Below are 25,229 nucleotides of genomic sequence, written 5' to 3' on the forward strand. Positions count from 1 at the left end.
ACAAACCTGGAGGCATCACAATTCTGGACCTCAAGTTATATTATAAAGCTGTAGTGATCAAAACATTATGGTACTAGCACAAAAAAGTAGACTCATAGGTCAATGAAATAGAATAGAAAACTCAGAAATGAACCCACAACTATATGGTTAATTAATCTTTGACAAAGAAAGAAAGACTATCCAATGGGAAAAAGTCTCTTCGACAAATGATGTTGGACTACAATATGCAAATGAATGAGACTGGACTACTTTCTTACACCAAACACCAAAATAATTCAAAATGGATTAAAGACCTAAATGTGAGACCTGAAACCATAAAATCCTAGAAGAGAACATATGCAGTAATTTCTTTGACGTTGGCTGTAGAAACTTCTTTCTAGACATGTCTCCTGAGGCAAGGGAGACAAAATTAAAATAAACTATTGGGGCTACATCAAAATAAAAAGCTTCTGCACAGAAAAGGGAACAATACACAAAACTAAAAGACAATATACTGAATGGGAGGAGATATTTGCAAATGACATGTCTGATAAAGGGTTAGAATCCCAAATCTATAAAGAACTTATAAAACTCAACACCTCCAAAATGAATAATCCGACTAAAAAATGGGCAGAATTTTTCCAAAGAAGACATAGAGATGGACAAGAGACTCATGAAAAGATGCTCAACATCACTCATCATCAGGGAAATACAAGTCAAACCTACACCTGTCAGAATGGTTAAACTCAACAACATCAGAAACAACAGGTGTTGGTGAGGATGTGAAGAAAGGGGAAACTCTGGCACTGTTGGTGGGAATGCAGGTTGGTGCAGCTACTCTGGAAAACTGTATGGAGATTCCTCAAAAAGTTAAAAATACAACTATCCTACAATTCAGCAATTGTACTACTAGGTATTTACCCAAAGAATACAAAAATACTAATTCAAAGGGATACATGTATCCTGATGTTTATAGCAGCATTCTCTACAATATCCAAATTATGGAAAGAGCTCAAATGTCCACTGACAGATGAATGTATAAAGAAGAGGTGGTATATATACATATATTACTCAGCTACAAAAAAGAATGAAATCTTGCCATTTGCAATGACATGGATGGAGTTGGAGAGTATTATGCTAAGTGAAATAAGTCAGTGAGAGAAAGACAAATACCATATGATTTCACTCATGTGGAATTTAAGAAAGAAACAAATGAGCAAAGGGAAAAAAAGAAAGAGAGAGGCAAATTGAGAAACAGACTCTTAACTGTAGAGAACAAACTGATGGTTACCAGAGGGGAGGTGCGTGGAGGGATGGGTTAAATAGGTGATGGGGATTAAGGAGTGCACTTGTGATGAGTACCAGTGCTGTATGGAAGTATTGAATCACTGTATTGTACACCTGAAACTAATAATACCCTGTATTTTAACTACCTGGAATTTATTTTTTATTTTTTTTTTAAAGATTTTATTTATTTGACAGAGAGAGATAGCGAGAGCAGGAACACAAGCAGGGGGAGTGGGAGAGGGAGAAGCAGGCTTCCCGCGGAGCAGGGAGCCCGATGTGGGACTCGATCCCAGGAACCTGGGGTCATGACCTGAGCCGAAGGCAGACGCTTAACGACTGAGCCACCCAGGCGCCCACTACCTGGAATTTAAATAAAAAAATTTAAAAGAACATTTGCTTAATCCACAGTTGTCATGTCAGTTAGTCCACACTTGTTTTAGTTGGGCTTCTTTGATCTCTACTTGTGTACAGACATACTTCAAAAATTCTCCACCTGTAAACTTTGGGACCCAGTTTCTTCAAGAAATGTATGTTAAGGCCATGCTTAGGGTCAGAGTAGTTGGACTGGCCTGGTTGTCGATTTCATACATCCTCTATGCATGAATAAGTTCAAATCATATTTACTCCTAAACTATCACACCCTAGAATAGTGCAGATCATTGGGATATTACAATACCTAAGATTAAAAAAAGTTGACTATTAAGTCTTAAAATATTTGTTTTAGTAGCCCTGTCTTATAGTTCTCACAGATTTAAACATAATTCTGCGAGGAAAGCAAACCACGTATTTACTCTTTGAGGCATTTCCAATGATTTAGGTCTATAGAAAAAAACCCATGGGGATGTACCTCAAGTGGAGTGAGTTTTTTTTTTGATACTTGCAGGTAAAAACATCCCAATAGATATACCTGAGGATGTGGCTCTGGTGGATGCCACACTAGGCTTAATTGTATATGTCATGAGACCATCTCCCTGTCATGAGTGGTGGGTCCTATTTTCCAGCTCCGAATCAGAAATTCTGGGGGTGAGACCCAGCAGCGTGCTTTAAAAAACCCCCCGGGTGATTGTGTTCGAAGACCACTGAACTAAGCATATCAGGCAGATATGTAATTTGCAAACTCTTGTGTTTCCTTAGGATTCTCAGATATAGAATAATAAAATAGTTTTCATAGTAATAAGGTGATTCAAAATGTAAAGAACCCACTGAAGACATTTTTCGTGATTATGACTTTTAGTTCTGCCAAGCAATATCATTGCTAATGAATTGTTTTGGATGACTGCATATGGTAGAGAATTACCCCAGTTGTATGTGTGTTTGAAACTCACCACCTGACTTGGAAACCTCATTGTCCTTGGATGGCCTGGTGGAAGCATTTAAGTCAGGTTGGAGGATATTGGGGAATTTCTCAGGGCATGGTTGTCAGACCCTTGGCCCCAGAGGATTTTACCTATGTTAGTTTTTATGAAGTGGGTCTAGAAAATGGGAGAGGGTGTTAATATGGGTTCTTTCAAAGGCAGGCTGTGTTTTTATCTCTCTTTTGGTTAATTCAGTGCTTAGCGGCCCCCTGGCCTGATCACAGTTCTATAGTCCCCTGAGAATCCGTTGTTAAGCCTAAATATGATTGCTTTGAACTTCTGTGAGACTCTGATGTCAAAGGTCTCCTATTAGGTTTTTGATCACAGTTTTTTGTCTTAGCTTGCCCCTTATGTGATCGCATATTGCTGCATTTCTGCTCACATGCTGGGAGCCTCTCTTTTCTTGGTGCCTCCCATTAAATGATGATAAACGTTTTCTGTCCAGCCCAAGAAGAATCATAACTTGCTATTGCTTACAGAGGCCTCCTAATTTTACATTAGAGAAAGCTGAAGTCTGTGTCTGGATTGTAATTTACTTCATTCATTCATTTGTTCCAAAATACTTACTGAGCGCCTGCCATGAGCCAGGCCCTGTTTAATAATGGCAAAAGCATGATTAGAATAAAGGAATCATAGCTCCTATACCAGTGCTCTTTTCCTTATGCTACTTCTTAAAAGCCATTTGAATAAAAAGAAATGAAATACACATAATTAAGAAAAAAGGAAAAAAGAAAAGTAAGAGAAAATGTCATTTGGGAGCTAAGTGCCTTCTGGATGACTGACTAAGGACACAGATTTACTTTTCCATCCCCAAAGTTCCACTGGAATGAGTGAATAAATATAAAATTAAGAAGAACAATGTAACAGTACTAGGAAATATGAGGGCTGATATTAGCAGAAGCAACAAATTTCTGGAAGATATAAAGCAAATGGGTTTGGATCGATGGAGTAACCAGATAGAACTGATTACTACAGCTAATACAAATGAAAGAGGATGGTAATGGAGGAAGAAGGGAGTTTTGTTTTTGTTTTGTTTGAACAGAACTTTGGAAAAACCCCAAGATCATAATCATTAGGAGCTAGAGGCAGGAATCTTCTATTGGATACTTAGTAGGAAGATACCTGGAAAATGCATACATTCCCAGCTCTAGAAGACCTGGCACAAATATTTTGAAAACCAATAAAGGGGTGGATGGATTTTGTCATTAGGGGTAAGCAGGGACATTTATAGTGAGTATTGGAGCTAAAAAGAGAAGTTGGGTGGTACTCCCATGTGATATCAGCTGCCAATAGGGGAAACCTTTCCACATCCTGACAGTAAGCCCCTACCTACCCTAACAGAGAGGTCCCTCTGATGACAGATCACAGCTCACTCATCATAGCCATGGCTTCTGTCCTTTGCAATCAAATTCACTATCAAGGGAACTGTGACTTTCACATTGTTGTCCTAAACTGTCACATATAAATAGTTGAGTTTCCAGATATTTAAGGAAAAAAAAACAGCATAAAAATGAGTTATCAACTTTAATAAATCAAAATGATTTTTTAAGAAATTGAATTACTGGAGAAATATAGAAAAGATTATTAAAACAATTTAGTATTTTCAAAGAGATTTGAGGGGACACTATATTCATACAACTAGAATACACTGCTAAGAAAAAGTAAAGTATATGAGAGAATTTATAGAAATTGGAAAACCTCTACCTGATTGTTGAAATAAATGTAATGGGTCAACTGATGATGTAGAATGTAAAGTTCTTAATTCCCCAAAGCTTCTTCATATATATATAGATAAGACCAGTCACTCTGAAACTAATTTTCATTGAGAAGAGTGTCACTTGAATGAACACAATCAACCCATTGCCCAGGTGAAAAGGGATAATATGACCTTCTTTTGCTGACAAAAGCTGCTTTTAATCTGACTTTGGAATGCTGAGTTGGTTACTGGAAAGGAGATGGGAATGTTTGCATAGGGAAAAAGAAATTACCCAAGAGGAAAGGTCCACTCTTTCCCTTTTGAGGTTTAATGTCTTTAGTACTTCTCTGGCTGACTAGGTCTGTGAAAAGTCCGGAGGCATAAGAGACATCAAGTTTCTCAGGGAGGAACTCACCATGGGGTTAGGTAGAATCTGGACAAGTGTGCAAGGGTCAACATTAAAGTGAAAGGTTAACTTGGAGAGGGTTGGGTATGGGATATCATGCAGCCACAACAAGAAATACCTGTGAATGCAACCACCTTGGCAGATTGGTTATGGTAGAAAGTAATTATTAAGCTTGCATGTGAACTGAAAGAGCTATATCCTTGCAGTTTAAACCTAGGACATCAGAGAAACTTGTGCAAGGGCCTGTACCTCTTCAGGCAACACTACAGTGATGGACAAGGTGTTATAATAGTTTTCAAAAGCATCCCCATGGTCAATGACAAAAGTGGTCATAATTATCAGACTCATCACACTCAAGGTCTCTCTATCAGCTGATTGAGAACTGGGGCAAACTTTTTGGAGTCCTGTAAAATTTAGGGAGAAGAAGGACTATCTCAAGAAAGGGTTAGTTGTCAGCTAAAGGGCAATTGAAAAATGTAAATGATGTGACTAAATTCATACTCCCCAACTGCTGAAGTAAATCACACTAATTACCTAAAAATTTCAGTTAAAAAATTGAATAATAGAATAGGTATGGTTGAAAATCAAAATAGTTTTATGGAAGATCAAGCCAAGAAGTTTCCTCAGAATATAGTGTGAAAAGAGATGAAAATTATGAAACTTGGAAGGATGTCATTTAGTATATGAGGCACAAAAACTCACAAGGCATGCAAGACATTCAGAAATCCCATTATCTACCCAGTAAAACATCTATAAGGAGAGACTAGAGAGATTAGAAGTAATGATATAATCAAAGTGATAATAGAAGAATATTTTTTTCTGAGCTGAGAGAAGACATTAGTGTTTTGATTAAAAAAACAAAAAAAAAGTGTTAGCAGGGATGTGGAAAAATTGGAACCTTTGTGCATTGTTGGTGGGAATGCACAATGGTGGAGCCACTGTGGAAAAAGTCATGGCAATTCCTCAAAACATAAACGTAGAATTATCATATGACCCGGTGATTTAACTTCTGGGTATATACTCTAAATCAATGAAAGCAAGGACAGGTACAGATATTGTACACCCATGTTCATAGCAGCATTATTCACAATAACTAAAAGGTAGATACAACCCACATCCATTACTAGGTAAATGGATAAACAAAATGTGGCATATACATACAATGGAAAATTCTTCAGTCTTAAAAAGGAAGGAAATTCCGACATATTCTACAACATAGATGAAACTTGAGGACATTATGCTAAGTGAAACAAGCTAATCATAGAAGGAAAAATATTGTATGATTCTACTTATATGAGGTATCTATATTAGTCAAACAGAAAGTAGAATGGTGGTTTCCAAAGGCTGGGAGAAGGGGGTATGTTGACTTGATGTTTAATGGGCATAGCATTTCATTTAGGCAGGATGAAAATGTGGATTGTGGTGAAGGTTGCACAGGGCAGTACAAGGGAGAGGCACAGTGAAAGGGTTAAGAAAGTGGGCCTGCATTTGAATCCTGACACCACCGCTTATTAGCTCCATGTCTTTGGCCAAGTCAGTCACCTAATTTCTCTGTACCTCAGTTTCCTCACCTGTAAAATATGGATAATAATAGTGACTACCTCATGGGATTATTTGGAGGACTTTATTATTAATGAGAACAATATGAAGAAATAGTACAACTCCGTGGTGTAATTTGAAAAAAATCTATTAAAATTTAAAATGCACTTACTCTGGGTACAAGAGAACCAGCCCAAACAGGCAGGTGCCTTTCCAGCCTTTGGTCCCATCACACCAGTTAACATTCCACTGAATGACTCATATGGCCATAGGAAAGATGGGAAAGTCATATGTCAAAGGATGTGAATACAGGAAGGGTAATAAATTAGAGCCATTAATGTTACATAATATCACCAACCTACTTTTTTCATAGTTGTGATTTGGGGTAAAAATCATATAAATAAGACATACATGAGGATTTTTAGGAAAGGGGGCTTACTGATAACTGTGTAGATGTTAGAATTGCACTAGTACCCCAAGCCCTACCCCCCCTAAGTGTCTGTAAAATACTATGTGCTTAGAAATGTTGGATGAGGGGCACCTGGGTGGCTCAGTTGATCCCAAGGTCCTGGGTTGGAGCCCTGTATCGGGCTCCTTGCTCTGCAGGGAGCCTGCTTCTCCCTCTCCCCGCTTGTACTCTCTCACTGTCTCTCCTTCTCTCTCTCTCAAAAAAATAAATAAAATCTTTAAAAAAATATTGGATGAAATAATAAATTATTATCATTCATTCAGTGAGAGCCTTCCTAACTGGAGTGATCCTTGAGAATGGGACGCTGGGATCCTTCTTCCAGTTTATTTAGACTACAGTCTGTGCAGCAGCTACGGGAGGATGGTAAGGCGAGGCAAAGAGTTAAAATATCTAAGGCAAATATATCTATATTTATATTTTTATCATCTAGAGTAATATGATTTGCCTTAGATATTCTCCCAGCCTCGATTAGTGAAAAATAAAATGAATGCATAATTGTGAATGGGATGTGCTTTTTCTGATTCTAGGTAGGGGTTTGGGAAGTTTACAGGTAGTGGAAAGTGCACTTGGTGGAATACTCTGGAAACTGGCTTTTTGCCCTAGGTCTGCCACTAATGAAAGATAGAACCTTGAATAAGTTCCTTAACTTGTCTGAGTGACAATTTTTTTGTCATTAAAATTGGGCTGGAGGATCTCTAAGATTCTTTCCAACCCTAAGGATTTAAGAAGGAAATTAAAAAAAATGGAAAATTTGACAACAGTATAGATGGGAATTCATTGAAATGCACTTTGTAAAATTAGAAGCAGCAGCTGATTTATAAGAAGCAGTAACATGTTCTCTAAAATGATTAATTATAATTGAGCAGTTACTATTGATATAAGGATGGTTATATCTCATGAATAAAATTGTGAAGCTCATTCCAAACCAGTGTTCTTTTTTTAAACAAAAAGTAACAGCAAGGTGCTTCAAATTAAAAAAAAAAATCAGTGTTGGATAAATGATGAATAGAAAAAACTAAAGATTATAAAGCTGCACTGGGTGTTCTATGAAAACAGTGAATCGTGGATCACTACGTAAAAAACTGATGATGTATTATATGGTGACTAACATGACATAATAAAATAAAATTAAAAAAAGATTATAAAGCTTACACTAGGTTATAAGTTATTGACTAATCTCTGATTCAAAGTGACATACCAAGGTAAGAAAATACAAAATATCATAGTGGCTTTACTCTAAGATGTATCCTTTCTAGTTGACAAAACTCCTGCCTTGTATTATGGAAGAGCATAGTTACCATTTGTTTCATCAACTCAAAAGGCTATGGCTGTCTTCTAAACTTCTCCACCTTCCTCTAAGAAGCAGTTATAAATCCACAATCCACAAATGTGTATGAATATACATTATAGATTAGGTTTATATATACAAAATGATTCACTTCGCCAGCTAGGTGTAGCAATATATCACATATTCTTTATTTTGCCAATTAATCATTCAAGCTACAACATGTCCTTTTCTTTTTTTTTTTTTTTTAAGATTTTAAAGGAATTTGACAGACAGAGAGACAGTGAGAGAGGGAATACAAGCAGGGGGAGCAGGAGAGGGAGAAGCAGGCTTCCCACTGAGCAGGACACTGGGATCATGACCCGAGCCGAAGGCAGACGCTTAACGACTGAGTCACCCAGGTGCCCCAACATGTCCTTATTAGCAGAAAGTCTAGCATCTCTTATTTGAGTGCTTCTCCTTCCAAACTATCCCAAGTTGTTCAGATGACTTTCTCATACCAAAGGCTGTCAATTATATTTCCGAGGTAATTGCAAATTTTCATTGGTCCTCTACTTGGGGTTTCTCATTGCCATATGGTGTCCTCTATTAAAGATGGCTCTTAATTCAGTTTCGTAGATGTTCATCACTTGCTGGTGATTTATTTCCAGTCTAAGACCCTATATTGGTTTCCCTATGTACTTGGGTTCAATGTATAGAGTGCCTAATCAAGATTTTGAGTTCTGGGGTCATGTGAACTGGATTTGAATTTGCCTTTGCTTCTTTTAATTGAGTGACTTAAGCTTTCATCTAACTTTCTGAGTTTCAGGTTCCTCATCTATAAAATAAAGATAATAATAGAATTTATCATTGTGAAAATTAAATGAGACAACATATAACAAACAAAGTACCTGGCACCTACAAGATTTATAGAAAATGTATGTTCCTGTTATCATTATGACTACTACTAGTAGTAATCTAGTAATCATTTCCAAAAGTGTAACAATATTGCAAGATTGCTGTGGTTCAGAACTTAGTGTTTCCATTTTTTACTTCTTGGGAGGAACCTGGGCTCCCTGTGCAAATTAGTCTATCTTTATCCCAGAGCTCTGCATACCAAAGCAATTGACCACCTGGTTGAATGTTTCTCTAAGAAAAATGGGCAAAGGTTATGAATAAGCAGTTCATGGAAGAGTAAATTTGAACGGCCTGTATATATAATCTTGCTAGTCTTTAGGAAAATACAAATTAAGATAAAAATGAGATAACATTCTATAACCAATAGATCTGCAGAAACAAATTACTGATAACATCAATCTGTGGGGGTTTGGAACAATGGTGCCCCTCATGTGTTGTGGATGAGAATGTAAGTCATTACATCCACTTTGTTCACACTGTCTCTAAGTAGTAGGGAATGGACAAATAAAATGTGATTTATTTATGAAATAGAACACTACACAGTATTAAAATGAATGAAGCTTGTGTGTGAACTTGATACATCTGAAAAATGTAATGTTGAGTAAAAAAAAGTTCGTAAAGGATATATAAAGTACACCATTTACATATACTTATTAAAATACAAATATGTACACAATCATATGTAATAGAAATATTAAAATATGCAGGCTAGAGATCCCAACTTTAGGATGTTAGCTACTTTTGGAGAAGAAAGGAGATGGACAGGATAGACAGAGGAGTTATAGCTTTCTAGATAACACTTTGTTTCCTTTAAAAAAATTTTTTAAGACAACATTGTAATGTAACATTTGTTACCTATGTAAAATGGGTTCATAGGTATCTATGAAATATTTTTTTCTCCTTTCTATAGACATAAATATTTGATTATATGACATCAGATAAAGAAAATTAAAGGGAAAATAATAGCTCATTTAACCTTTAGGATAATCACAAAACATTTGGGGAAGAATAAAATTCGATTTCTACCTTGTGTCATATACAAAAGAAAATTCCCTATGGATTAAATTTTATATGAAGAGAAAATGGACTAGAAGATGATGTAGGTGATTGATCTTAGGTAGGGAAAATTATCTCTAAGCATGTAGACAAAATAAACTAGATAAAAGGAAAATTAATAGATTTTCTGCAAAAAACTGAAATCTCTTCTATGTCCCCAAACAATAAACAATAAACAATATATATAGTATATTGTATATATATACATATATGATGAACTAAAGTGATATATTTAACATGTAAAGAATTTGTAGAAGCAAAAGATATAAAAACATTAAGCTTTGTCAGTAGGACAAAATGTCACTGGAGGGACATTACTAGAGTAAGGGATCGTCTCTTACTGGGTCTGGTATACTGTGTTTTGTTTTTTCTTGCTAATGCCACATGATGGGTCAGCTGTGCAGGAGTGTGAAGAGGTCATCCAATGGTGCTATGCCTCATGTGTGCTCACAGCACACTTACTCTCAGCGATCTTGTTGCCTTGCCACATCGGGTGGTTCCCCCCAGTGCAGGCACTACATAGGTCAAGGTTGAGCCTGAAAAGGTGCTCTGAATTTCCATGCATGCCTATCCCCCAGCCGCAGCTCACCTGTACCTTGGAGGGTTGTTTCTCATGGCTTTCCCAGAATAGATACCACACACTTCAGGTCTGTGCCCACATTGGCACTTTGGCACTCCCTCTCATATCTGCCCACCCACCAGTCTTGGTTCACGCGTATACCAGAGGACTGTTTCCTGCTTGCCAGGTGACTGAGGACCAGCTCTGGCCTGGGTACTAAGGAACTTCTCTGTGGATTTTTAATGGACCCGGAAATTTTACATTTCATGGCAAAGAATTTAATATGAAATAGTGTTCTTTCTTTGACTTTTATAATCATTCCCCAAGAGTGTGTTCCATACCTGTCATATAACAAAAAGAAAGGACTTGATTCTATAAATCCTTAATAATAATTTTAACTTAGGACACTGTTAGAACTAAGATTTAAGATCTTATAATGAGAAAACATAAATGCTATTGGTAATCTTCACTTGAAGTCCTGCTTACTCATTTGTATTCTAACTGTAATAAGCAGATATTGACAGCAGTTGATAGCCACAATCAAGATTTATTGATCTGGGCTAAGTACCATCTAAAATAATGTCACGGTCAATATGTGCTCAAAAGACCATTGGTATAGTATGAAGGCTAAAAGGTCATCATATCTTCATTACTGCACTCCACGTATTATAAAATTTGAAAAAAAATGCACTTTTCAGGAAGTATATAATTTATTCTAAAGAAGAATGTAAAGACTCTTTAAAACCTGTTATAATTATGGACATGGAGACTAAACAGTAATATAGCTCAGTGGAACTTCACCAATTCTTTCCTGAAACCATTCATCCAACTTCTTTGTATTTTGGTGATTGGATTTTTAGGTGGGGTATGGCTGGACCTAGGGTGGTGCCGTCATTAGTTCATCAAAAACTAATGATGTGGACATTGATGCTATGAACATTGGGGTGCATGTGCCCCCTCTTTTCACTACGTCTGTATCTATGGGGTAAATACCTAGTAGTGCAATTGTTGGGTCATAGGGTAGTCCTATTTTTAACATCTCGAGGAACCTCCATACTGTTTTCCAGAGTGGCTGCACCAGCTTGCATTCCCACAAACAGTGTAGGAGGGTTCCCCTTTCTCTGCATCCTCGCCAACATTTGTTGTTTCCTGCCTTGTTAATTTTAGCCATTCTGACTGGAGTGAGGTGGTATCGCATTGTGGTTTCGATTTGTATTTCCCTGATGGCTAGTGATATTGAGCATTTTTTCATGTGTCTGTTAGCCATTTGTATGTCTTCTTTGGAGAAGTGTCCATGTCTTCTGCCTGTTTCTTGACTGGATTATTTGTGTTTGGGTGTTGAATTTGATAAGTTCTTTATAGGTCTTAACTCTAGGAAACAAACTAGGGTTACTGGAGGGGAGGTTGGTGTGGGAGGATGGGATAATTGGGTGATGGGCATTAAGGAGGGCACGGGATGTAATGAACACTGGGTGTTACATGCAACTGATGAATCACTAAATTCTACCCCTGAAACTAACAAAATAGTATATGTTACTTAAATTGAATTTAAATAAGTAATTTAAAAAAATAAATAAAATTCTCTGTGCTTCATTTTCTCATATGGGAAGTAGGGGTGAAAATAATAGTTAACCTATAATATTAAGTTATAAAAAGCTTAGCACAATGCCCATGGTATTATAAGTATTCTTCTTATGTTTTAGCTTGCCCAGAATTCATAAGTACATTAAGACCAAGAATTTTAGTATTGGCCCTGTCAAGCTTTTTGTGTTACAGCTCTGCACCACTGTAGTGAAAACAAGATGAGATTTCAGAATCAGACAAACTGCATACTATCACCTACCAGATTTAGTTTCCTCGTCTATAAAATGGTGGCAATAATTTTTCTCCGGCATTATTTTTGGAAGGATTAAATATGATTACATGTATAAAATACCTGGCAGGTAACCTAAGTTAATTAATATTAATCCTCTAACTTCCCACACCACTTCTCTTACTCATTTAATTAACAAAAATTAATGACTGCTTATTAAGTTCTTACTGTTTTAGTCTTCAGGGATAAATCATTTCATTTAAAAGGCCTTACTCTCTTGAAGCTTATATTATATTGGGGGGGGTTAGATAGGGATAAACGTAGAAAGACAGAGTGTTGCATTGGGAATGCAATATCAGGGGTGAGAAAGTCTGATTTTCCTGCTATTCTGCTACTAATTTAATGTTTAGTGTTGAACAAATTACTTATCTGTGCCTCATTAGTAAAGTGAGAAGGCTGGACAATATATTTCAGAGATCCTGTAAACTCTAACATTCTTTCAATCTAAAACTTGTACATTTGTAAATTAGGTATAGAATACTGAAGTGCCTTTGTGGGCCAGCTAGGTGGCAGAACTGCTTGACTATAAAGAGTGGTGGAGACATGGCAATTTGGGAAGTTCATGCCTGAGTAAAAGTTTTTACATTACAATTGTTTTTTGAAAGCATTCAGCTCATCCTATGGGCTGGATTCTAGCAAAACTTGGCCTAAGTATTCATCCTGATTTAGACAGGGCATTATATTTCTCCGTGCTTCAGTTTTCCTATTTATAGTAGGGCCAACAAATGTGACTCTTAAAAAGAGCTTAAAGACTTTTGAGATAATCATCTAAATCTCTTTAGTTAGAAATGGAAGAAAGAATGACATTCTGCTCTTGAACATGAAAATTAGTTAATTCTACAAAGTAGAATATACCAGGACCGCTACAAATATTCAACTGTCTGCACTTCTTATTTTCATGTAAACTGAAATAATAGTAAATGTTGAACATTGATAGATCATCTCTAGGCAAAGAACCAAAAAAAATTCTCAGTGCAAAGAATCAGCTTGTACCTGATGATTTGAGGTGGTAGGTGGAGTGTTCTGCATTTACACTGCAAGCCACTGATAGTTGAGGAGCTCATTAATCATGTTATCTATAGGAAATAATAAAGGATGAAGTATGTTACTTGTGTATAGAGATATTCATACTGAATTTATTAAAGAAAGGATATACTTCAGAAGAAAAATTACTGCAAATGGCATGGATCATGAAGAGGGATCATAAAATAAAAGATCTTGCTTTTTATTAAAAGAGAAACTTTGTCCTGACAATTTTCCTGTACTTATGATTTTGGAAAATGAAACAGAGATAAGAGTATTTACTTGGACACTTGCTTTGATTTAACTGAGAATTTTTGGTTAGGTTTCAGCAAACCAAAGCGAATTGGAGAACGAGAATTTTAAATGAATTCTGGATGTAAAAAATATGGGTTACTCAGAAGAAAAACAAGTTCACCTTGAAAACATAGATAAGCATGAAGCCTTCAAATGACCCAAACAATGCTATTTGGCATGATGTTTGGGTTTATTAAGAATAATATTTTTCCCCACTATAATGTTAAAACTTTAGTAAAGTAATGAAAACATTATAAGTTTAAAAAGTTATATTTGATTCAGGGGCCAGGAAGTGAATTCGTTATTGATAAAAGTCTCAGTGTTGAGATTTAATAATAAATATATTTGATTAATTTTTAAAGGTACCTAAAACATTTTTAATTTTGGGAACTATGCATTTTGGTATAGTTTAGAGCATACTTATTATCACATCAACATGGTATATAAGTAATTTTTTGGTTTATTTCTTACAACTTTATTGTGGTGTAATTGACATGCAATAAACTGTATGTATTTAATATATCAAGTTCGATAAATTATGACAAATATCTATATATCTGTCTCTATATATATATATTCATTAAAATATCTCCACAGTCAATATAATGAGCATTATATTGCACCAAAAGCTTTTTTGTGCCCCTTGGTTATCTCTCCTTCCCACCTTGCCTGAACCTCTTTCTCCTCCCCACTTTTCCTCAGGCACCACTGATTGCTTTGAATTTTTTAGAATTTTATATAAATGAAATCATATATACATATACTCTTTTTTGTCTGACTTTTTTCATCCAACATAATTATTTTGAGATTCATTCATGGTTTTGCCCAGTTCAATAGCCTATTTCTTTATACTGCTGAGTACTAATTCATTGTATGGATATGATAAATTTGTTTATCCATTTGCCTCTTAATTTGCTTAAAGTTTTTGGCTATTATAAATAAGGCTGCTATGAACATTTCTCTATACTTAAGAAAGTGAAATGCTTAGGTGAAAAACTAATAAAATGTGTCAAGATCTATATGAAGAAAACTATAAACTCTGATGAAAGATATCAAAGAAGAACTAAATAAATGAAGAGATATTCCATGTTCATCAATAAGAAGACTTAATATTGTCTAGATGTCAGTTCTTCCCAACTTGAGGTATAGATTCAACACAGTCCCAATCCCAATTCTGGCAAGATTTCTGTCTTTTTCTTTTGTGCATGTGTATTGACAAACTGATTCTTTTATTTATTTTTATTATTTATTTATTTATTTATTTAAATTCAATTAGCCAATGTATAGTACATCATTACTTTCTTTTTCTTTTTTCTTTTTTTATTATTATGTTCAATTAGCTAGCATATAGCACATCATTAGTTTTTTATGTAGTGTTCAATGATTCATTGGTTGCATATAACACCCAGTGCTCATGACAAACTGATTCTTAAGTTTATAGGGAGGGGCAAAAGATGCAAAATAGCGAAAACAATATTGAAGGAGAAGAACAGGGCTGGAGGACTGACACTCTCCGACATTAAGACTTACTCTAAAGATACAGTAATCAAGACAATGTGGTATTGTGAAGAGACTAGACAAATAGATCAATGAAAGAGAATAGAGAGCCCAGAAATAAGCCCACAAAAATATAATCAACTGATCTTGACAAAGGAGTAAAGGCAATACAATGGAGCACAGAGAGTCCCTTCAACAAATGGTGCTAAAACTATTGGACGTTCGCATGCAAAAAAGCAAATCTAGACACAGACCTTACACCTTTCACAAAAAATTACTCAAAATCACAGAAATAAATGTAAAACACAAAACTATAAAACTCCTAGAAGATAATAGGTGAAAACCTAGATGTCCTTGGGTATGGTGGTGACTCTTCAGGTACAACACCAAAGCATAGTCCATGAAAAGGGAGAGAATAGATGGAAAGAAAAATAAACACTTTTAATACACAGACTCTTCTTTTTTTAAAAAGATTTATTTATTTATTTTAGAGAGAAAGAGAGCACACGTGTGAGGGGAGGGGCCATGGGAGGGAATCTCCAAGCAGACTCCCCACTGATCGGGGAGCCTATCATAGGGCTCCGTCTCACAACACTGAAATCATGACCTGAGCTGAAACTAGGAGTCGGTCGCTCAACTGCCTCAGCCGGTCAGGCACCCCCAGACTCTGTTTTACTTCTCATACTTCTAATAATCCTATAATTCCTAAATATTCTTAAATAATCCCATTTACGATAAGAGAAGACTGAAGTGTTAACAAGTAAAATGACTGCACAATCTCAGGGGGTGGAAAGTAGAAGAGAAGGGATTTTGATTCCTGTTGGTCTGATGTCAAGTCTTTTGCTTTTAGCACTGTATCAGTGTGCTTCCTTACCAAGTAGAACAGGGATAGTGACTGGCTGAGGATTTAGGAGTTTTGGCAGAACTAGGAATGATAGATTAGGGGTAGTTCTAGCTATATCTCAAGAGCCTGTAGACCACTTCACAAAAAGAAAAGCCAATCTTTGAAATCTAAAATGCTCAGCTTCTGTCAAATAAGAACTTTCTGACTCTTATTGTCCTTGCCTTTCCCTGTGTCAATGTTTGAGGGGCCAGATTCAGTCCAGTGAAGAAGGATGAGGAAGTGGAAGAGCCGGATGACGTTTCCAACTCAGCCTGCCCCTGAAGTGGCCCTTAGTTAGAAAAAGGAAGTTTAAATCAGATGGTAGACTTCAGTTATGTCAAACAGGACTTTTTGTTGCCTAAAAGTTACTAGAAAAATGGTAGGTTTTAGCAAAGGTATCATCTAGGGGTGGAGAAGATCAAGTTGAGGGGTCAGTAGTGGAAACATTAAATTTGTCCAATTTTTTCTGAGTTTTGCTCTTTCAATAAGTTGTATTCATACCAACAGAATTATTTTTTTAATATTTTATTTATTCATTTGAGAGAGAAAGAGAGAGAGAAACAGAGCGCACAGAGAGGAAGAGGGAGAGGGAGAAGCAGGCTCCTCACTGAGCTGGGAGCCCAATGTGGGGCTCGATCCCAGGAGCCTGGGATCATGACCTGAGCTGAAGGCAGATGCTTAGCTGACTGAGCCAGCCAGGTGCCCCCAGAATTCTGTTACAGAAATCTGAAAGATTAGAATACACCTTCAAAAGATTCAGATTCAATTTAGTTTAGATAAGCATACAAATTATCTCATAGTGAAGAAAAAAAAAATCCAAGATTTGAACCCCCTCCAGTTCTAGAAGTCCCTGCTAATTTCTAACCCATACTCTTATGGCACATGTAACTACTCAAAATGTTTCTCTTTTGGTGGGAGCTTCTTTGGCTGACTTCTGTCTGTGAAATGCCCTTTATTTTATGTTCCCTATTGTCTGTTCCATGATTTTATGGAGGATTAGGTAAATCTAATAAATGTTAAGAGTAAATTTAGAGAGTTGAGGTCAGATATTTCTCCCCTTCTTTAAGTAGCAGAGTTTATAAAAATGTATTTGATAATGTCTACAACTTTCCTCCGTGAATTGTTTCATAGCTAAAGGCTGGGTAACACATTGCTTGCTTTTCTCTAAAACAGCATTGTCGAACAGAATTTATGCTGTTACTGAAATGTTCCATATTTGTGCTATCTGATATGGTCACCACTTGTCACATATGGCTGTGGAGCACTAAAATATGGCTGGTGTGACAGAGGAACTAAGTATTTAATTTTCATTTAATTTTAAATTAAACTAAATTAAATTTAAATAGCCATATGTAACTCATGGCTACTATGTTGGATAGTGCAACTCTAGAAAATACATTTTAAAACTCAGTAAACCTCTGGCTCCCACAAAACCCCTTGTAGATGTTTCATTCTATTGCACTTATTCATTTCGTTTTAAAGGATATTACAGATAATGGAGTTCTTTTTCTCAAAGGTAATCAGATAAGCAAGCTTCAGCTTAGGGAAGAAATGCTTCTGTAAAGCCTTCATATTTCAGGCTAAAATGTCTATTTGTCTTCAGTAATATCTATCTGGCTTTGAAATGTTGCTGCTGTTAGCACTAAATGAAGCCTCAATTTCCATGCTTCAGAGATGGTATTGATGAACATTAGCAGTGTGTGTGGTGCACACAGTGCCAAGCAAACAGCCACATGCATTGAGGTCTGTGCTGAACAATTCTGCCTCAGGATCCCTGCAGATTCCTTGAGTATCCTTTTAAAGACTACTATCTGCTTTAAGAGAGGAACAGATGCATCTTACCGTATAGAGCAATCAGCGAAGTTCAAGAGATGTAGGGCCAGACTATATTCATTTTTTTTTTTCACAATGCTGAGTACACTGGTGATACTTAAACCAGTCTTCCTAGCAACTAGTTTCTCTCTCTTTTGTAAAATTGGTTTCTATTTTGGCTGTTTGGGATCAGGAACTATTGAGTTGTCATGTGAGTGAATTTCTTTCATTGTTTATAGTCCTTTTTAATGCAGTGCTTTAAGGTATACTAGTATGTCTGTCTTAAAACTTGATTTTCAGAAGTCCCTACCTTTATGAAAAAAGCAATTTTTCCTTCTCCTTTGAAAGCAAGACAATGATTTTAAATTAAAATAAGTTCTTTAGCTCACAGTATTGTCTTCCTTTCATAAGTAATATGCATCTTGTACCAGTGATAGATGTATGAGAAAAAATGTCTATGTGTATACACATATATTATTACATATATTGCACCCTCCCCCCCAAATACACAAATCAATTCTACCCAGTAAGTAGAAGGAACAGCCTCATTAGAATACGCTGTGTATTTATGTGCATGTGTAAATATATAATATAGACTTATAGTCATAAATGACATAAAATTCGGCAAAACACATTAGATAACGGAGAACTGAACCTCACTAAAATGCATTCAGTCTTAGTATTTATTTTCTTAGAGGCCATACATTAAAATTCCCTATAAAATGCCAAAGTCTCCCTGAGAGTAGTTCGTTTTAATTCATCACTTGGACATGTCCACTGATAGGGACCTCAGTACTTCACCAGGTAGCCTGTTCTGTTGTCAGCTAGCCACTGTTTTTAGAAAAATGTCAATATAAGAGTCAGGTCTCCCTCCCTATAGCATCTGTTTATTGGTTCCATTAAAAAAATTTTTTTTGAGTATAGTTAGCACAGAATGTCACATGAGTTCCAGGTGTACAACCTAGTGATTTAACTTCTCTATGTTATGTGATGCTTACCACAAGTGTAGCTACCATCTGTCACCAGACATTATTACAGTACCATTGACTCCATTCCCTGTGCTGTGCCTTTTATTTCCATGACTTGTTTATTCCATAGCTGGAAGCTGTATATCTTCCACTCGCCTTTACCCCTTTTGCCCATCCTACCCCCTTCACCTCTGGCAACATCAGTTTGTTCTCTGTATTTATAGATCTAATCCTGCTTTTGGCTTGTCTGTTTATTCATTTGTTATTTATTGTCTCTGTTTTTGGCCATTTTACAAGCCTAAAAGATATGCATATAAAGGATCAAAAAATCTATGTGGAAGGACAAACAAATCTCAAACAAATGGTAAAAGAAATATTCTATTAGTTTGATTAGTATAAAGTTCTAGAATTCTTAGTGACCAAAATGTCAGTGGATAATATAAATGAAGGTTATACCTGGCACTAAGTAAAATTCCATTTATGAAAATCTTAATTTGCAACATGGATAAAATGGAGGATAGTCATCAATTTTTATAATAATTTTTCTGTTTATACATAGATTCAGTATAGAATTTTTAAAAATAATGAGTTGTTTTAGTGCACTGAAATATAAATCAATTTATAAAAACTCAATTCACATTTACTCTTCCTTATATAATAAGTGATTAATTTACTTTTCATCAAGTGTTCTCTAATGGATGTTGGTGAGAAAATATTGACTTCTCATTCTGTGTTGGAACTTGAGACATAGAGTTTTATGAAAGACACTCTTAATGAAAGGCAGGTAATAGTATGTCTGTATCAAAATCAATATTTTAAAAACTATGCCAAAACTATTTATATGCATTGGTTTATGGTTTAATATCTTTAAAATTCATAGAGATACTATTTATCTTAAAGATCTAGAAACTATCTGAATGAGCAAAATACATATGATACCATCCTCTTAATTATATATGTATTTTTTTAATAGTTCTTCCTGCCAGGAGGAAATTGTTGCACATGTTTATTTAAAAACCGTAGAAACTGATTTCACCAAGGTTAAAGAGTACGGGATCAATATACAGAAATCAGTTGTCTTTCTATACAGTGGCAGTGAACAAACCAAAAATGAAATTAAGAAAACAAATCCATTTACAATAGCATCTAAAAGAATAAAATACTTGAAAAAAACAAAAGAGAATTGCATTTTGTTTGAAACAATGAGGAAGGAGATGCAGTCCCTTTTGAGAAGGATCTTAGTAGAGAAAATTACCGAAAACAGGCAATACAGTGTTAATAAATATCATAATAAAACTCCATTATATGACAATAATGTTTCTATTTAGAGATGAATAAGGAGGAGTATAAATAGAGTGGAGAAAAAGTCTTTTCCTGAATGGTGGACATATGGCCATGTATATTATGACCCATTCCAGTTGATCTTCCTGGCATCCTTTTATTCTGACCCGGGAAGGGAAAAGGAAGAAAAGGAACAAGTATGAGAACTGAAGAAACTTCTACTATGTGCAGAAGTTTTTAGCTTTTCTGTAAAGTCACAGTGTTAGACTAAAAAGTGAGAAATTGATAGTAAATTGAATATAAAATTTTTCTTGGGGTTCAGTAAAGTAAATCAAGTATTAATTAAATTAAGTGATGATTATAAACAAATGTACCTTGAGACAAATCTAAGTCATAGAGAACATTCTTTTCTTATTTCTTGCCACATTTGTTTCTTTTACTTTCCTATAATATTTAATTATTTTATGTTATCATTTTAGAGACTAATGGTTTTAGAGAAAAAGCAATGTTGACTGGATCATAGTTCTTATCTTCCACACTTTTCTTTGCCTTGAAGCACCAAAACTTTGCCTAACCATTCATTTGTTCTCCGTATTTATAGGTCTGGTTCTGCTTTTTGTTTATTCATTTGTTTTGTCTTTTAGATTCCACATATAAGTGATACCATGCAGTATTTGTCTTTTTATGACTTATTTCATTTAGCATAATACCCTTTAGGTTGATTCCTGATTATCTCCTCGTTTATGGCTAATATTCCATTGTATTCCATTGTGTGTGTGTGTGTGTATGTGTGTGATATATCACATCTTCATTATCCATTCATCTACTGATGGATACTTAGGTTGCTTCTATATCTTGCCTATTTTAAATAATGTTGCAATAAACATAGGGGTGCATATATTTTTTTGAATTGTTTTCATTTTCTTTGGGTAAATACCCAGTAGTGGAACGATTGAATCATGTGGTATTTCTATTTTTAATTTTTTGAGGAACCTTCAAAATATTTGAATGTACACTTCACAAAATGGTCAATAAGCATAAAAAAGAGATGCTGAGCATAATTAGTCACCAGGATAATGCAAATTAAAACCACAGTGAATTATAACTATATAGTTTCTTCAATGATAAAAGGATCGTTTTTATGTGTTGGCAAAGATGTAGAGCATTTGAAAATCACACTCATTGCTTGTGGGAGTATAAAAATGTATTATTTGGAAAACATTTTGTCAGATTCTTGTAAAATGAAACATACACTTAACATATGACCTAGAAATTCCACTCCTAGATATTTAACCAACAAAAAAGAAAATAGGTCACAATGATCATGGCACCTTGCATTATAAGAGCCCCAAACCAAAAACACCCAAATGTCAACAGGTCAATGGCTGAACAAATGATGGTATATTCACACAACTGAACAGTACACAGCAACAAGAACAAACTAATGATACATGCAGCAACATAAAGGAATCTTAAAAAGTCATGCCAGGTAAGAGAATTCAGACATAAAGAGTATATACTGGGTAATTCTGTTTATATTAAATTTTAGAACAGACAAAACTAATTTATAGTAACAGCAGATCAGTGTTTTCCTGGGGCCAGAGTGTTGGACCACCAAGGGTTAATAGCAAATGGTTGGGGTTGATGGAGATGTTCTATATTTTCATTGTGGCCATGGTGGTTACTTAAATGTATGCATTTGTCATAGTTCATTATCAATACAATTAAAATGGGTGAATTTTATCATAATTAAGTTGTACTTTAGTAAATTTTATTAAAAATAAGGTCAAATGTTTCATCTTTGACAGAAAGAACTTATAAAATTTCACTTTGATTCCATAATTTGGGTGAAATTATTAAACCATTATTGGAATTGATTTTCTGCTTATATCATATGATAACACTAGTATATAACTGGTGTCATTTAACTATTTACAAAGTTGTACAGTTAATGGAGCCAGCCCACCATCAGTCATCATTTCACATCTCATAGGTTTACAAAAATAAGTGAAATTAACTTATAAGCATCATCTTTTGATCATAATGAAAAGTTATGCCTGATAGAATTGTACAGCTGTACATGTTAAACTATTGTCTTGAGCAATTTTTCTCAAAATAGTTATTAACTTCTGAAGTAACTACTGATGAAACTTCAGCAGATTCTGACTTCTGGTTTTCAAGGAGTCAATAAAATCACCATGGCTCCAAATGTCGATGGTAAACACTGAAGGCACGTTACAGGTTACATGTGTATCATCAGTTTTCTTGAGAAACAGAACTTCGGTGTCTTCTCTTAAAAATAAACATGAACTTATGCCTTTTTAAGCTCATTATTAATGAAGTAGTTTATTGAAAAACAAACAAGATAAATAGGTATGTGATAAACTTCCAACCCTCTGTGGTCACAGTGTTCAGACCGCTCTTCATACAGCAGAACAGCTCAGCCTATTTCCTGCACACGTTTCATGTCTAGCCAGCCTGTAAATTCCCACTTTTCCCATGGACCCTGCTATATGGCAGTGTGGCAACTTCTTGCATTTCTCCAGGTCAAATCCAGGGCCTGCTTTAATGGTGTGTGACAAGCACATTCACGCAGGGTCCTGCTTTCAAAAGGACCCCAAGCTTGTTAAAAATCCTGCTCTTATATGCAAACAATGAATCATGGAACACTACATCAAAAACTAATGATGTAATAATGTATGGTGATTAATATAACATAATAAAATAAAATTAAAAAAAATCCTGCTGTTGCCCTCTTGAAATTCTTAATAATTTTATCTTTGAAACTGTGTTTTGTAAGTGAAATCTGAGGGGATGAAGAAGCATGTGCATGAGCAGAGGAGTGATAAATAACAACGAGATTAAAGAAAATAAAAGCAACACATTTCTAAACGGGGCAGAAAATTCTGTTGTAATTTTCTTCTTAATCCTGATTGCTAGCAGCTTTTATTTCCATAGATGGAGACATACTTCACGTTTTAATTCTGATATTGCTGGTCTTCCCAGATTTTTAAGTGCCCTCACTATTTTGGGGGGTAGAGCTGTTCTAAGAATTGTAAAGCAGAGTTTCGTATTTTATAGGCCACCCGTCATCCGGTCTAGAAAAGGCTTGTCATGTTGGAAACAAACTGGCCCCTTTTTCAGAGAAGATTTGTTTGTTCCTAGACATTTATGTTTTTTAATCAAAATTGAGGATTTTAAATTATAAAAGCAGCACACATTAATTGTAAAAAGAAGGAAAAGAACACAGAAATATATGAGACATAAAAATTGAAAAGGCATACACTTACCCTTTCTACCCCATAATTCTGCTCCACAGAAGCATTCATTTGCTTCTCCACAGGAGCCACAATGAATGGTCAGTATTCATCCTTTGCAATGCATCTCTGTGTGCCTGTCTGGTCCTGGCCCGTAACTTGCCTTTTTACTTTCAACAACATATTGCAGTTATCTTCCCATGTCATATATATATGTATACCATATATATGTATGATGTGTATATATCATATATGTATCTTTATTTTTATGTATTTTTATGACTATACTACAATTTTTTAAACCTACCCCAAATTAGTTATGTCTCAATTTTCAAAATTTAAATAACCTGCAATGAACAGATTTTTTTTTTACATTCATTATTTATAATATACTTTAAGGGCATAAGAAGACAAAAAGGACATAAAGACACGAAATGGCTACATTTTGTTGTGAATTATTAGCTATATTATGACAACTATTTACCCTACTTGTGCATTCTATCAAGAATAGCATCTCTCCCTACCTACTAGCTGAGAATTACTGCTTTAGGCTAATCCATTAGATCTGAAAATAAAGGTTCTGCTGCCTTGTTCTTAATACTAAGTATAATAATGATGATCATGAGTTTACTTTGATTGTGACGAATGCCATTCTTTTAAAAGTTGGCCCCTGCTTCCGCCCTTCCTGAATGAGAACCTTGGGACAAAAGATCAGAAACTCCCCAGAGAGTTGCCTAAACAGTGTTCAGTGAGCAGTAGGAAAGCTTAGTTTTCTGCACCTAAGGCTTTACCACTTTTACTGAGAAGTAAGATCAGAAGGATTCAAGTCTAAAAGGTATTCTTCCTTATGACTCCTGTCCAACTTCACATTCCACACACGCTGAAACTCTCATTAAGTTTGCTGTTATGATACATGCCTGCAAGGAGAGAATTGACAGTTATTTTGATCAACAAGAGTTGACAGTTTGGATTTTGGCTTTTATGATGGTGTTACTTTAACATTCAGCACAGAATCTTCCAGATGCCACCTATGATCACTCATTTGTAGACTGTAGGTCTATCAAGTAGGCTCTGGCTTTGCACTTCCTTTGACTACTGTCCCACCTTCCCTCTTCCCATGTGGGGTTGAGACATTATCTCTAGCTTCACTTTATATCAAGGGGTCCAAGACTTGGTCTGTGTGGGCACTCGGTATGCTTTTTCTAACATCAGTTTGAAATCTCAATAACTTTTCAAGTTTCCCTCCCTCTCCTGCACAACAGTCTGGGTGCTGATTCTAATTCCATTGAAGAATTCTGTCTTCTTTCTGTCACTTCTTTCTGACTTTTTTCCTTAACCTCTCTCTAGGGTTTATCTTTACTCCTCAGACTTTTAATCAGTAACAAATAAAAACAAAGCCAGACTTAGGTAAGGAGAGAATTTACTGCAATCGGAAGGCAAGGGACCAGTGTAGTAGGGAAAGGGATACTATTGCCACAGGGAGAAAGCTTGGGCTGGAAGCTCTGCAAGCATCTCACCGGTTAGTGAGAAAAAAGCTTTGCTTTTACAGGAAAGAGTAAACAAGACTGAAAGAGCCAGGTTGGGGAAACTGGATGCATGTGAATGGCCGTCAATAGACAGTTGATCAGAGAATGTTCTGCCCTGAGCTCAGTCTATTTTCACTTCTATTTTCAGAAGTGGCCATTAGAAGGGGTTCTATACTAGCTCAGGATGAGGGTGGATCAAAAGTCAGTAACTTGGAGGAAGGAAACTTAACCCACATTTACTTAATGTGGAAACCAGTCAGCTAATCATTTATGAGGCAAAGCATGGG

At 35.6% G+C, this 25,229-nt stretch overlaps 1 protein-coding gene and 1 pseudogene across 1 annotated transcript in view; one reads left to right on the plus strand and one right to left on the minus strand.

The window, feature by feature from the left end:
- ZPLD1 (zona pellucida like domain containing 1) overlaps positions 1-25,229 on the plus strand; it is a 211,316-nt gene that overhangs the window by 41,615 nt on the left and 144,472 nt on the right. The window lies entirely within an intron of this gene.
- LOC112834651 (small nucleolar RNA SNORA18) lies at positions 1,994-2,119 on the minus strand (annotated as a pseudogene).

The sequence above is a fragment of the Callorhinus ursinus genome, unplaced genomic scaffold (genome assembly GCF_003265705.2).
Source record: "Callorhinus ursinus isolate GAN/ISIS: 27379988/994484 unplaced genomic scaffold, GSC_fseal_2.0 scaffold1, whole genome shotgun sequence".
Classification (NCBI taxonomy): domain Eukaryota; kingdom Metazoa; phylum Chordata; class Mammalia; order Carnivora; family Otariidae; genus Callorhinus; species Callorhinus ursinus.